The sequence below is a fragment of the Emydura macquarii genome, unplaced genomic scaffold (genome assembly GCF_026122565.2).
Source record: "Emydura macquarii macquarii isolate MOO-44397 ecotype Brisbane River unplaced genomic scaffold, CSIRO-AGI_Emac_v2 contig_561, whole genome shotgun sequence".
Lineage (NCBI taxonomy): Eukaryota > Metazoa > Chordata > Testudines > Chelidae > Emydura > Emydura macquarii.
In genome coordinates, this window is record NW_027130698.1 from 6243919 (window position 1) to 6259684 (window position 15766).

Genomic DNA, 15766 nt, shown 5'->3' on the forward strand with positions numbered 1-15766 from the left:
CCAGAGAGATGTAAATTGCAAAGAGATTTTTGTATTTGATTATATTAAGAGACCAGTCCACAAACGTTTCCAGAATGACATAAAGTTGCAAAAGCAAAGTGTAATAGCCCACTGAACCTTCTTCTTTGAAAGTTCAGCCAAATACTTTTCAGTTCACCATTATCTGATTAATTGATAAAAATGTTAATACTCCTTGAAAAGTAAAATCTATTTAAAAACGTTTTAGTTTAATTTGGAGAGTTGTAGAGAAGATCAAGATTTGGAGGACTTGGACCCAAGAAACTTGCAGTAAGTCTCTTACAGAAAGTCATATAGTAAACTACATTTAATAAAACTAAATTGATGATGCCAACTAATACTCTTATGCAACAGGGTCCCTCTGACTTCAAGCATATGCCTAAGTCCTTTGATAGAAAGGGATACTCTTCAGCATATGTTCGAAGTTAAGTATACCATTAAGTGCTTTGTTGAACTGTGGCTTAATCGAATAAAGACCTATACAAATTTAGGACAACATTATTTTCTTTTCTCCTATTCATGAATCTTCTAGAGATGTTAATGGGAGTTCTGTATGGAGCTCTAGGAGCAAATTTTGTAGTACCTTGTGGGGACAAACAAGTTCCAAAAGAGGCTGTGCAAGCGGGAGACCCTCAGTTAGCAAAGACCCCATCCAGGGAGACACAGAATCCCATGGGCACCACAGAGAGCTCTGCAGGCTTGGAAGGAGGAACATCCATAGGCCAGGGGTTTAGCTTCAAACTAACAAACTGACTGCAAATACAGTGAATAGTAGATTCACTTTTAATTTAATTGATGACTCATGAATAACATACAGGGAATGTTTTGGTACATAGTACATATTCTATTATGCCTTTGATATAATTAATCAAGCAAAAAAAAGAGTAATATATTTCCTAATGACAACTTGGTGCCTGGAGAATAAAGTGATCCTAAAATTTTAATACTCTATAGGGTCTTTTACATCAAACTCTGCAACCTTTAATTCTAATTTTAAGCCTTAATTGCTCCAGGCAATTGTAATAAACCATTATAATTTTTATATGTATGTCTAGTTGGTTTTCTATAATTATACACAACAGAGTCTAAGAGCATTACTGCAGTACATTATCCAAATAATGAAAACTCACTTCTGAAATTGACACAATGCCATTTTATAGCACTTTTTCCAAATTTAAATCCAGTAGGATTTGAGAATACTTTTTGGGAATAGCTTTCAGAAGATTAGCAAAAAGCCTGAAGTACAGTCCACCAAACAAAATCTGTTATTTCACAAATACCATAACATGTTTTAGAACGTTTCTGGTGATTTAGAATTTCTGCTGGTACCTTCAAGGTTATGGTTAGAAGGGTAAAATTTAAGGAATGATTTTTCCAAAGGAATAACTTCCCAAATTCGTATTCCTAATTTGTACATACATTTATCAAATTTGCATACACAACTGTGGTAAGTGTGCATAGAAAAAAACGGCTACATGTATAAATGGACAATTGTATGCATAGTTACTGTCATTCCATTCACTGTCACATTAAATACATGCACACATTATTTTTGCATGTATATTTTTATGCCCCACTTTTGAAATTCTGACCTTTCATCTCTCCATCAAAACCTTTCATCTTTTCATTAAAACCTTTCATCCATAGTTCATCACCAATACAACTGATTCTATGTTAATCACTTTTTTGGGATTCTCATTTATTCCAGAATATGTATCATCTATTCTTATTACTTTAGGGCTATCAGGAAGATGGATTTTGTGTGTTCTTATGCTGAATGAGAAATTAATGTGAATGAAATGGAAATCGTCCTCTGCCTCAAGAATTACAGATTGGGTTGTTGAACTTGCCATGCTGATGACTTTAGAGAGGGTATCTTTCAAGATGTGTGGTCTAACAGCTGAGTCCTGTAGCTTACACTCAGGCAAAATTCACGTTAAGTCCTATGGTAATATTGCTTGATTAAAACAGGACTAAAGGATCCAGACCCTTACTATATAACATTGTGCACTCAGTATTCAAACTCTGAAAATCTGAATGCCCAGAATTCTCAAAAGCTGAATGTCCAATATCTGAGTACTCAAAGCAAAGTTTCTTAGGTACCAAAATGCCTGTTTTCACATCTGAAAGTTAAACATGGTTAAGTACTTTGTTAAACTGGGACCTAAAAGAGAACACCACAAACTTATCTATAAAGTACATATTAATCATATCAATCTAGTTAAAAACACCAGCTCTTATAAATATCCTCAGAGATCCCTCTAGAACAGAATATATTCTTCTTTCTTGTAGGTTTACTTATTTTGTTTCACTCTTCCATGGTGTTCAGTTTGTTCGTCAACTTTCAGGTCCTTAAAACAGATCCTTTAGGATGCTGCAAAAGCTCTTATCAACAAATGCATTTGAAATTTATCCAACTCTCCAATAGTTGTACAAACTGCAAATCTTGCAGACTGAAAATCCTTGGATCTTCTGGGATATTGCTGATTAAGATCATGTTTAATCTCCTTCTAATATCCTCTCAGTGGTTAGATCCTGATCTCAGTGATATACATTCAAAGTAACGCCATTAAATTCAATGCAAAACATAAGTCAAATATGTTACTTTAGATTTAGTGTCAGAATAGAGGCCTAGGATTTTATATTTTAACTCATTGCAATAATAAGTGTAAAAGCATCTGAATCACAGACCAGCTTCCTCATCCACAGTATTTAGTGGCCAAAATGTTTTTAAAATCTTTCTGGCCTAATTTGAACTTTATAGCAAGAGTAATTGTAGTAATAATTCAGCAAATATATTTTTAGCTTCTACTACTGTATCTATTTGCCTCCTTAAATTTTCACTGCAGCACAGCCTTAATTTGTCCATAGAGTTTTTGGGAAATTTTGTAATTATAGATAAAACACCAGGAAATATTTTTTGCCAGAATCATTGGAAACAAATCCTCTCCTGTCCCTATGTTGTCTGAAATCCCAACCATCTTAACATATCTTAATCTGAATTTGATTTTCTATGGATACATCTATGGATACAGAGAAACAACCTGCAGCTCTGCTGCAGCTGGTTCAGGTCGGCTGACTCAGACCTGTTGGGCTTGAGTTCTGGGGCTAAAAATCACACTTTAGACATTCGGCTTAAGCTGGCCTTTGAGCTCTGAGACCCTCCTCCTCACAGTCCTCCAGCTCAAGCCTGAACATCTACACAGCAATTTTTCATCCCCAGAGCTTGAGCCAAGTCAGCTGACCCAGACTAGCAGCAGGAGTTTTATCCCAGTGTAGACATACCCTAGGTTATCTATGTGGAGCATCAGTATGATGGCCTTTAGTATTCTCAGCTAAAATAGTATCATGTCTGTCAACCAAAATCAATATTGGATTTATTCTTCCTTAAATATTTGTGTAGCTTTCATTGGTATATGGGAATTACCTGTGCAGAACAACAGTGTTTCAATTCTCTTAGTCTCTTGCTTTCTAATTACAATGGTGATGTCTCCAGGGTGGCTGGCCCTTGTAAATGAAGTAGGTCCAGATTCCCAATGTCAGGCGGCCAATTAAGAGGGTGGGGTGGCACCTGGGGCTATAAAGAATCAGGGAGAATCTGAGAGGGAGATCTGGTCAGTCAGAGCTCCCTGAGTAAGACTCAGAAAAAGGCAGGTGAGAGCAGGGGGACTGTGAAAGTTCCTATAAGGACACTGTAGTTGATTTCTGGAAGAAGGCTGAAGGCAGGAGAGTACCAAAAGTGCTTTGCTTGCTGACTTCCCCAAGCCACAGAGCCAGGGCTGGATAGAGCAGAAGGCCAGAAAGCAGCAGAGGGAATTGCTTGCTGATTTCTAAGCAAGACTAAGTGACAAATATTTATCTTGTCTTGGACCCCACTCAGCGTCAATCTGGGTTTGAATTACCATGAAGGCATGCAGCCTTCTGAACCAGTTTCATACCAGACATGGAATTTGTACTGCAACGCAATTTTGATGACATTTTAGAGACAGTTCACTATGTCGATGTGGGCAGCCACAAACCATGACACATATTGTTGAGGACTGCAAAATGACTTAACTTTCTGGAGGTCTTCATGCCTTGAACATCGCTGATAAGAACACTGGGGCTTGGCTTGACTGGATTGCATACACCAAACAAATAAATTCTAAGCAAGAGAAATGGAACCAAGGCCCAGAGAGGGCTGAAGGTGGGGGAGCAGTGGGGGAGCTTACCTATTGACATCTTCAGGGTTGGAAAGCTGAATCCAGGGGAATAGTGAGGGGTGCTCTCTTGGTGGTGATTCTCCCAGCAAAAAGGCTGTGGAGAAGAGTAGGGTTGCACTTCACCTGCAAGGGCTCAGATGACTGTCCTGGCAGAAGGAGAGAAGAGGACCAAAGAGGAGCCTGGGTGTGGTGAATTATTCTGGAATGTGGTATGTGTTATGTCAATAAATGAGATGTTTTGGGATTTTTAAGACTGCTTGCACTGGGTGGTAAATGGACTATGTTTTGGGACTTATGTTTTGCACAATGTTTTTATAATAAAGCAGCCCTAAAGAGAGGTATTATTGAGGTAAGAGAGCCTGGTGTACAGTTATGGAAAACTGAGGTGGGCACACTGGTTGTGCCATAGCCTGTAGCAGAAGGGCACTCTGGGTGGGGCCGCCGTAAGACAGGGACCAATGTAGACTTCTGTAAAGTGGTAAGGATAGTACGTACCATCAAAATTAGTTCCTACTGCTATGAGATGTTCTAGGCATGATATTAGGAATCACCGCTCTAACTCCATGGGTATATTCCTGTATGTTTTTGTGTTGGTTAATTCTAGAAGGGATCATGGGCTGGGAACAAACATAACTGTTGGGTAGGATGATGGACATTGATTTTCCTTAAGTTCAGAAAGGGAGCTCTAAGAAGAGAGAAATAGAGATCCTTCTATTCCATATAGATATTAAGTAGAGTGAAAGTAACCTGGAGTAGATCTAGTATGAAGACCTGCTGATGGAATAATTCTTCAGAGACCCAAATTTCTTAGGGTACAATTATCTAACTGTAAATATTGGAGAATGCAAGGGACTCTCTTATTTACCTGTTTGCCGTATATATGTGTTCTTTGTGTGAGTGTGGTTTATGTTCTTGTGTTAATGATCACTTCTGATGTAAAGATATCCTTCTTTTCTACGTTGCCAGGAAAGAAAAAAACATAGAGGGTATATTCTTCCGTTCCCTGACAAAATAAAACAAAACTAATTGGTGGTAGCAATATATAAACCCATAAAGAAACTCTCTAAAAACAACTTGTTATGGGCAGATCCAGTTCTTTACTTGCAGGAGACAAATGAGAAGCTCCACTGAAGTGTTACTAGGGCTCTGAGAAACCTGCATTTGGCTGGGTTTTCAGTGCACTGCATCTTTTCTGTTTCTCTTGAAATTTCAGATTGTCAGTGGGACAATCTGGCATACTTTATGCTGATTCTGGAGTACCCGGAAATGAAATAGGGTATTTTCTTTCTTGCAGAAAGACAGGCCTCTCATCCCTAAACATGACTCACTCTGAAATAACAGATGCTCCCCTAAAATAGATAAGAGAGCAAGCTACTCATCCTCCCTAAAAGCAACGAAGTTACATGGTGATGAGTGCAGTATGAACGCCTTAGTAAGATTAGAGAGGACTACCTCCCCTAACCTCTAAAAATAATGCAAAAGCAAGAGAAGGAACCTGAGCTTTCTTATGAGTGGCAGTCTCGTGAAAATTAAGGCTCTTCCCACAGAAGTTAAGGTCTATATAAGCAGTTAGGGGATAGCAGAAAATCTTCTCTGAGGTTCCCAGGAATCTGCTGCTCAGGTTCATGAAACTGGGTAAGTTATTTGTATGAACCATATGGGATTTATTTTTTTTATGAAAAGTGAAAGGGTCCAGGCTCGACAAAAAATATTACATTTCTCCATGAGTTTTTAAATGATACGGTATATGGGAATTTTCAGGTGGGACTGATGTTCATATCTCTGATTTTACTCAGTGGCATGGTAGAGTAGTCTGAAAATGCTTTCCACCATTTACCAACATACACCATATCTTTGCTTAAAATGTCTGACATTGTTTGAGGTTTTAAACCTTTACATTATTTTAATTTCTCATTTTGAAAAATGAACAGCAAGGGGACACAGATCTCAGCTACTGAATCATCAGAAGATTCAGCTTTGTTTTCTTCTCTTGTACTATGTTTTTCTTCTCAATAACTAATAAATAAATATTATATATAAATAAGTAAAACAAATAACCAAAAGCATCAGATTGCCAAAACAACAGAAGAACAACTATTGAAAATTTGTTTTTAAAAACTCTGTTTTCTTGGCATGCTGATATAAATGCCTGAAAAATGGCAACATCCTCATTTACTGAATGATGAAGCATGGATGAATTCAGCTCTGTTTGATTAGTCTTTTTTTTCCCCCTAACATGAAAATTCCATACAACAACAACAAATCTCCAACTTCAGTTATATGTTAGTTGCTTAACTTTCCATGTTAGTTCATCTCAAGTCCATTCTTGGGTCCAAATATTCTCCCTATTTCCAAAATCTTAGTAGTCTTTTCAGATAGGTGCTCCATAAAGGAGGACAAATCTTCCCAGACCAGGCCAAAGAGTAGCAGAAGCCCTGCCCCTTCTCTGCTGTTATGATCTTAGATCTGTAGGGGCATGTGATGGTGGTTCAGCCTGCCACATCTATGAATGGATAGAGGTGTTTGGCTGGTAGAGCCACCTAACTGAAGATACAATGACCATTCTATGTCTTTACACCAACACTCCATCAGTGATACAAAAAAGAACCCTCATGGGGCACTATTCTATGGTGTACAGGGATTGCAGACACCATGGGACAAGAGTCAAAGATCACTGAAGTTGGTGGAAAGATACCCAATAATTTCAATAAGAATTGTATCAGGCCCTGTGACTTTCCATATCTTGTGCCTCCATACATTGGAACCTTACTGCTTGTGCTGATTTTTGAATGATGTAACTGCAGCACGTGATTTATCCCTCAAAAGTCGGAGACTGAAAAAATTTGCTATTTCATCCACCAACTAAGAATAAAACACATCTTGCCTTCCTTGAAGCAAAACCTGTCATTTTCATCCAGCCCTCTCACTGCCAGGGAGTTACTTATACCCCTTGACTAACTAGTATATGACAATAGAAAAAAAAACCATTTTTTTTAACTGCCACAAAATGTGAATAAATACCAGTCTTTTTAAATAAACATCCATGATCAAGCAAATTTGTGCTTTATTTTACACATGGGCATTTCACCTAAATCTTATATTGCATTTAATGATCAATGAACTTTCAAAACTAAATGGAAGATTTTTTATTTTTACTAAAGCAACATAAATTTTCATTTTTCTATGTTTCATAACTGAGACTGTTTTTCTGTTTTATGATTGATTATTATGTGAATCATCTAATATTTTAGTTCTGACTCATATGACTTAAACAAATTATAATGTCTAGTAATATTTATATTTAATAATAAAAGCAGTATTAAAGAATTATAGTTCTAGGACTTTAAAGAGTCAAGCAAACTTATTTCTTTGTCTATCAATTTTTATTCACTTGAGCTTATTAGATGGAAATGACTGTGAAATTGTTTTAAACATCAGATAGTTCAGTTTGTTCACCTTTATTTATGGTTTAAAGTAAAATTCATAACTAAAGCTTTGTCATTATTTTGTTGGGCTGTACACAAATGGCTCCATTTATAATTGTTTACCTGACAGCTACAATTGTGATAGTGACTGAGCATATGTGCAATGTGGTCATTCATACATCAGTATAACAGTGGCTCTGATTATGGCTTTGTATGGGTAGATAAGTAGCTATTGACTCATAGTAGCAGAAATAGCATAGGGACATACACAAAAATCACAAATAAAAATCTGAAATACTTGAGGCGCATGCTGGGCAAGATTGACTATCTCAAGCTGTGGGTATTAAATGAAGAAAGATCTTTGTGCTAGATAAGCATGACTGCCTGGTGTTCATCAGTACAGAGGGTTAGCAGCTAAGATTACAGGAACATCATTTTCCCTTAAATCTACTTGGCCACATTTTTTACTATTCGCAAACTGAAGTTACACACCCTCAATATATACTGGAAAAAACATCACTTGCCAATCATAATATGCATATTCCTTAAATGGAGCACAAGAAAACAGAGAAATGTCAAATTGTAAAGAGTTTAAATATCCTTTTGTTATGAGTTGTAATAAGCAAAGCTATTGATTATACAGCACATACTTTACAAAAGAAGTGCCAGTCATAAGTGGAATTAGAACACACATGTTGGTACTAAGTATTAAGCTCTGCTATATTTTTCTACCAAATGGTCTATGTTCAAAGTGTGCATGCTCTCTAGTAAGTTAAAATCAGTCTTTGGACAATTGTTTTCATGTCAAATGAATTACATTAATTACTTCCTCCTAGTACTAAATCATTTAACAACCCCACCCAGGAGCTGCAATTTTAGTTAGGGCCCAATCCTGCTTGCCCACTCAATTGCAGTGCCATTGAAAGGTAAATTCTTTTATGCAATGGTGATACATTTTTTTTTTCCAAAGTGCAGTGTCAGGAATAAATGGGCCTCAAACTGCTAACTGTAAATCATACCTTGTCTAAATCTAGCTTTCTGACCTGTATCCCTAAAAGCCCATTAGCAAAAGGCATAGATGCATTTAAAAGTTTGAAGTCCACCTGACATACCATTTATGTTTCTTCTAATTCTTCTGTGCTATATGGATATTAGGTTATGAATATATATATTAAGACTATAGTTACAGTGAAGTTCATAGATAGCCTCTGCATGAGGTACTTTAATGTACACAAATTATTTAATATACGCAAAGATCAAGACCTTGACAACAGGAGCTAAATAGTTTCACACTATCTGAGGATCTGTTTCAACATTTGCTGAGCATAGTTGAATATCGGCCTTTCCAGATCCATGGTCTCTGGGCCCATCCTGTACTTATTCAGTCCCCAGTATGGTTTAAGGCTGATCAGAATTAGGCCAACTGGCTATGGCCCAAAGGACTGGTATGCTAGGTAGGTATTGCTGGGATGCAACAGCACTTTGACCGCATCCTCTTTCTCTCAGCTCTTCCCTCAACATGCCCCCCATGCTGAGGGATACCTAGGGTTGGCATAGTTAGCTCCTATGCCACTCAAATTCCCTCCTGCCAGGAGAATCTGCAGGTAGACACCTAAGCCAGTTTTCTGCCAGCTTTATGCTTCAGAACGGCTTGACGCTGTTGATGCAGCCAAGGATCTGGCCCAGAATAATTAATTAAACTGGGTTATTTGTCCCTATGGGTGTGAGACGAATCTATTTACAGAGATAGAATGCTATTCTAAAGTAAATTTGTGTATATTAAAATACTGCATGCAGAGGATATATTATGCACTTTGCTGTAACTATAGTCTTAATATATCTATTCATAACCTAATATCCATATAGCACAGAAGAATGATAAGAAACCTAAATGGTATGTCAAATGGACCTCAAACTTTTAAATTCATCTACGCCTTTTGCTAATGGGCTTTTAGAGATACAGGTTAGAAAGCTAGATTTCTTATTTAGACAAGGTATGAGTTACACTTAGCAACTTTCAGATCCATTTATTCCTGACACTGCACCTAAGGAAGAAAAAAAATGTATCACCATTGTATAAGGAGAATTTATCTTTCATTGGCACTTTCAATGACCTTCCATTAAACCGGCATTTGAAAAAATGGAGAAGGATCCATGCACAAAAAGATTCACCCTCCCTTTCCCCCAATTATAACATGAACAAATTTGGGCCTCGGTTCTGTAATTTGATCTCTGTTGGCAGGCCCTTATGCCTGCATGGAATCCCCGTGAAGTCATCCCTACTGGTCTGACCACACAGATCAGATTGTGGATTCTGGGCCTTTGATTCTCCTATGTGGGGGGAAGGTGGAGGAGGAGGGGCTGGATGCTGACACCACAGTTGCTCTCGGGCCGGCCGGGGAGGAGCAGGGTGGAGGTGATGGCTGGCACTGCCACCATGGTGTCCTGGGACCAGCAGGGAGTGGGCGTGATGTAGCTGGGCACTATCACCACAAACACCCCAGGGGCAAGGAATAGAGGGGCAACAACTCTTTCAGGATATTCAATTTTAAAAAAAAATGACCTATCTGATGACTTTTACATTGAGTTGACGACAATTCCAAAATCCCTTCCTTTTGTGGTATTCTGAATGAAGAGTCACTATCCTCTGAACTCACCCTCAGTACCTAGATATACTTCTGCTCAACAGCAGATGTCCACTCCATCTTACTTTTTCCTTTCTTCCTTCCAGATTTAGACAACCTTTTACTAACATGATACACTAAGGGGCCTGAAAACAAACTTTTCTACTCCCGGATGTATCAGAATGAAAACATATGCGAGCCTAGAGCGCCATTTGGGAGAGAGGCGGAATGTACTTTTTGAAGCACCTGATACAGGTCAGTGTTCATCCTTACAATTTTCACATTTACATGAAGATACTTGTGCACTATTCAACTGGTAAATCACAAGGAAAAGGATTGTAATATACAGCTTGGAAATCTGGTATTTTCTATATAAGATGTTTGTTTCTTCTCCTTACCCAATCCTTACCCCCCTTTAAAAAAATAAAGCCTTTGCCTTTTCTCTTCCTGTTTTAATACCCTCATGTTCAAGGTCTCACCATCGCCCTTATGGCCATGCAGAAATCCCAAGACTTGAAAGCTTTGTTGTTGCAGTAGCTTCTCTATCAGTTGTCTTTAATGAGATGATTTTTTTAATCTGATGATATCATCAGTTTTTAATCTGATGATACATTTCTTTTACCTTTCTCAAAATAAACATAGTTAAAGTTTACGTTTCCTGAAAGAAGATAATTGTGTCTGCAAGGATGGCTGCAGCTATTGGGTGTTCTCTGAAGGTTGCCAATTTTCAGTTGTGCAATAGATGAATTAAGTCCTAATCTTGTCCCTCCCACCAAGATGCATACTTTTGCTAAAATACACTATCCCTCTAGGCTCTCCTCACTGTGCTGCTGCAGCTGTTGCTGTTTCTTTTTCCTTCCTCTTGGCTCATGAGAATACTTCTTTTCTGTCTTCTCTACTCCCAGCTGCTCTTTGGTTTCTCACACTGAACCAAATTCTGCTTTGTTTCAGTGAAACCCTATTGAATTGATGTCGTAGGTGTAACTTTGATCAATAGTATCCTCTGTTAGCTGTCCTAACTCCTCATTCATCTTCTTCTTGACACCTTCTCTCTCACTCCTTCCTGCTCTTCCTCCATTTTGAGCTCTTCCCAACTCCTGCTGCAGCAATATGGGAACCCAGTATCATGTTGCTCTTATACCTCTACTACTTTCCGGCAGGAAAAAGTGAAGGGAATTGCAAGAGTGTTATAGGTAACTAAGAAGGAAAGGACGGCTTCTGGAAGCCATAGGGAAGAAGTGGCCTCTTGGGGACTAAAGAAGAGGAGTGGGGAAAAGAGGAAAGGCGGCAAATCTTTCATATTAACGTAGCAATAATCGCAAAGTATCCAAATGGATAAGGTACAGGGATAACCTTCTGAACTTTGGAGTACTTATCTGAACTGAATCTTTTGAAATTCACCAATCAATAATTCCCATCAAACCTTTTCAAACAGACTGTGATATTTGTTCAATTTTAACTTTTTTAATTTAGGAGCAATACATAAGTTTTAGCTGCATCAAAAAGATCCGTCTGCAATATGTTTTTGTGAATGTGTGGGTGAAGTTTCATGAACTGAAGTGCAGTACTCACTTTCCCAGAATAATTATTAAATTAGCAGAGCTGCAAGGGCTCAGATGTTTGGAAAACAAATCAGCTAGCTTATTTTCAAATAATAAATTATGTTAACTTACTATGTGACCAGTAGAGTTTTAACCAGCTCCAGATTTTGTACATTTAAACCCACTGCAGAAAATGTTACCTTCTCTTAAATTTTGCAGATCTATTATCACAGATGTTCCTAACTGAAATATGCACATATTCACAAACACATAGTGTATAGTAATGTTTAAAATATGCATAAACTTCCTTTATTTACATCTAACACTGATTGCATTTTGACAATAGATTTCTAGCAGATGCATGTGGTAACTATGGGCTATATTCTTCTCTCATTGCCACTTTGTCATTGACTTCAGTGGGAGCAGGATAAAGCCCGATGTCCATGGCAGAGATGTTGCTACTTTTTCACTCCTAACTTTTGCTTGGGGTAGTCATCTCGAGACAGATCTTCTTCTAGTTAAGTGAGATAAATGTAATGAGCCCTGGCCACAATGCAGAATTCTTAGCCTCCAGCACCAGCTTTCATGGGTGAGGAGGGAGGTTCCCTAAGCAGCAGAACTAGTCTATAGAGAGGCACTGCATGGCACAGAGACCTATATGTGGCAGGTTGGGAGGACCTTGTTCAGGTAATCCATGTGGATCTTCCATCCTACATCCCATGAGGGGACGACATATAAGAACCATAAAGACGGTGTAGGTTCTGGTGTTCTGTGGCCTGGGGGATTCTTCTTCCCTTGCCTCCTGCATATCTCCCTTTAATATTTGGTCTAGGCTGGAGACTGGAATCTGGAGCTATATGCCAAATCTTGAGGTTCATCAACAGGAAAAATGCCCATTGACTTCAGTAGGAGTTTTGCCTGAGTAAGGACATCCAAAATAAATCTCCTGCAATGATGACATAGTAATTAGGAACTGTTCCTTTATTTATAGACCATGTAGGGGCTAAACCTTATGTGCCACATTCTGCCCTCAGATATACCCGTGCAACCCACTGACTTCAGTTTCTCACCATGACCAGAACTTGACCTAATGTGTCTTGTGTTGTGGTTTGGCTGCTGACCGTTGATGCAATTGAATATACACAAAGGGCAGCACTGAGCTTGGGACTCTATTGATTTGAATGGGAATTCTGCCTTAATTTTTCCTGCAGGATGGAACCCTCCAACTACAACTGCTACAACTGACAAGACAAATGTAATAGCAGTATCTGATTAGTTTTAATCTTTGAGATTTCATCTCAGAAAGCAGGGGGCAAACTCAAGCCAATCACCAGATCTAATGTTGCCATACTCATTTGTTAACATGCCTCTTGAACGAAATTAATGAAACCTTTCATTATAGATTAATACGCTCTTTGACTACAGAGTATTAGGGGTACCTTTTGTGTATGCTTAATTAGATTGAAATTGCTTTCACATTTCCTTTATATTCAAGAAAAATCTGATCTCAGCAGTTTTAAAAGAAACTCACAAAAATTACCCCTCCACCTATGCTCCCAAAACTAGCACCGGAAAAGAGAAGAAAACATGTTCCAGCTAACTCTCTAGCTCTGGTCTTTGCTAAATGGATATTCAGCTGCCACTATAGACAACAGCAGAACCACACTAAGTATTAGCCCCTACAGTATGTACTCAAAGGAAAATAATTGCTTATTCCTATGTCATAATTCCAGAGGATTTAGGGCCTAATCCACCTTGCATGAAAATCAGTAGAAAGACTCCCATTAATTCAAGAGGGAGTTGGATTAGGCCCTTAGTGAGATAAAGTAAACTTTGTGTTCTATATGGGACCAGACTTTATATGACTTAGCCAACTCTAGCTTGCGCAGGGAAAAATCTCACAAGAAGCAATTTTGCTGCCCTCCCTCAAAACAATGCTCACAAAAATATGACTTCTTCACAGCTTCCCTCTCCCCAGAAAAATTCCCCTCACACAGTACATCCAAGATACATTCCCATCAAACTTCCTCTCTGTAACATTCTTCCCCAAAAACTCCTCAAAACATTTTCCTCTCCCTTCATTCCCCTCATCAACTTTGCTCCAATAAAATTTCCCCCCAAAACCACTTCTTCAGCAAAACAAATTTCCTCCTCACCAAATATCTTCCATCTGAAAACCCCATTCCCAACAAAATAAAATAACCAGTAAATAATATATTATTAGCTTGTTTTACTCCTTTCAGCTCTCCCCCACGTTTATCTATTTCTTTCACTTCTTGTATCCTGTTTGACCTAGATTGTAAACACCATATGGCAGGGACTGTTTTCCTTGTTACATGTCTGTACAGGGTCCAGACAATGGAGCCCTGAGTCGGATGTGGATTTCTCAGGTGCTCACATGATGCCAGATGATCTTACTTCATATGTACCTCAAAATATTCCTACCCTCTGAAAACTATTTCCCCACAAATGCAACCCTGCCCCTGTGGGATTGTGCATTGAATCCCCAACTCACCATGTCCCTTTGAATAAGATTTTTCCTTTAATTCACCAGGGACCTAATTCTACCAAGACAGACTCCCAGCTCTTTCCCTGAGTGGTACTCCGAAGGGAACATCTTTAATTTGCTGGACTCATGAGCATTGTGTGTCTCCTGCCCAGGATGCTTTAGTTCATCTGCTTACCAGGCTGCCCCCTTCCAAGTTTTGTTCCTTGTCCAGTGGCAGTGCCCATGCTATTTTTTCCCTCCACATAGAGTTGTTGGTAATGCTGAATTAACCACAAAATACAAGAGTCATGTTCTTAGGGGGCTGGCTGTATTCTCACAGAACCTGAGTGTAGCTGGGGAGACCTTGTGGAACCAGACTGACTGAGGAATGAGCAAATTATCTCCACCTGATGCAGGCTCCTGTGACTGGATCCAGCGCAGATGCTAAAGTAAACTCCTAGGATTAAAGACCATCCCCAACTGCCTCGGCTATGCTGGCTGGAGATTAGGTGGCCTGATCTGGTCCGTCGCTGCTGGATCACAGGTGAAAGGAAGAGGGATGCTTTATCCACTGCATTCACTGGGAATCCAGGGAGCAGACAGGTCTTGACCATGACTAGCCACCACTGGTTCCAAGGCTGATGGGGGAGGAGGACTGAGGCCTTGGACAGCTGCCACTGGTCCCTGAGAGGGGAGGGGACAAGCGGGGGGCATGTAAGGCATCTGTCACTGCCTTTAGCTTTTGAAGAGGGGGCCTGGCCCTGGACTTTTCTCTGGACTTCACTTCATGAAGTGAGAAGACGCGTCACTGCTGCTGTTTGCTGAGCAGGCTGGGCTGGGAGGGAGGGGACCATGGCCCTTTCTTTTGGGTGTGAGGATGCTCCTGCCCCTAGTTCTCAGGCAGCCAGAGCCAGGGCGGCAGCAGCCTCCCCTGCCGGGCCAGGGGGTCTGGAAGAGGGGCCCCCTCCCCTGCTAGAGCAGGGGGTCCTGCATGGGGGGTGGGGGGTCCTGCAAACCCCTTCCCAGCCCAGGGCCGCTCACCCAGGCCTCTGCCAACCAGCGATCTGCAACTTTCCGGGGCTCGCCCCGCTCCACTACCAGCCCCGGCTGCGGGGCGGTAGGCGGGCTCCCCTCACCAATGGGCCCGGCGCTGGTAGTCTTCCCTCTTCCTGGGTGGGCGCCGCCCGCCGGCGGAGTGGATCTGTGGGGGGGGATGCGGAGCATGGGCCGGGGGGCGGCGTGGGGAGCGCCCCAGCTCGCCGAGCTGCAGGCCGGGGTGCTGGCAGCCATCCCCCCCCGGGGGAGCAGGGCAGGGACGGGGCGCCGGGCTCCTCCTCGGTCTCCCCCTCCCCGCCTTTGGCCTCCAGACAGTGGCTGGCTCCGCTTCCCCAGCCCACGGCCAGCCCCGCCCGGCATCGGGGGCGCCCAGGGAGGGGAGTCGCCCTTCGGTGGGGGGGGGGGGGGAAGA

The 15766-nt window shown here is 40.5% G+C and overlaps 1 protein-coding gene across 4 annotated transcripts in view; it reads left to right on the top strand.

Annotated features, from left to right (window-relative positions):
* Positions 1 to 10446: 10446 nt before the first annotated feature.
* Positions 10447 to 15766, top strand: part of CDH11 (cadherin 11) — a 109354-nt gene continuing 104034 nt past the window's right edge. For all 4 annotated transcript variants that reach the window (XM_067540107.1, XM_067540108.1, XM_067540111.1 and 1 more), the window contains exons 1-2: positions 10447 to 10524; positions 14715 to 14842. The gene's annotated coding sequence lies outside the window, so the exon portion shown is untranslated. The remainder of the gene's footprint in view (positions 10525 to 14714; positions 14843 to 15766) is intronic.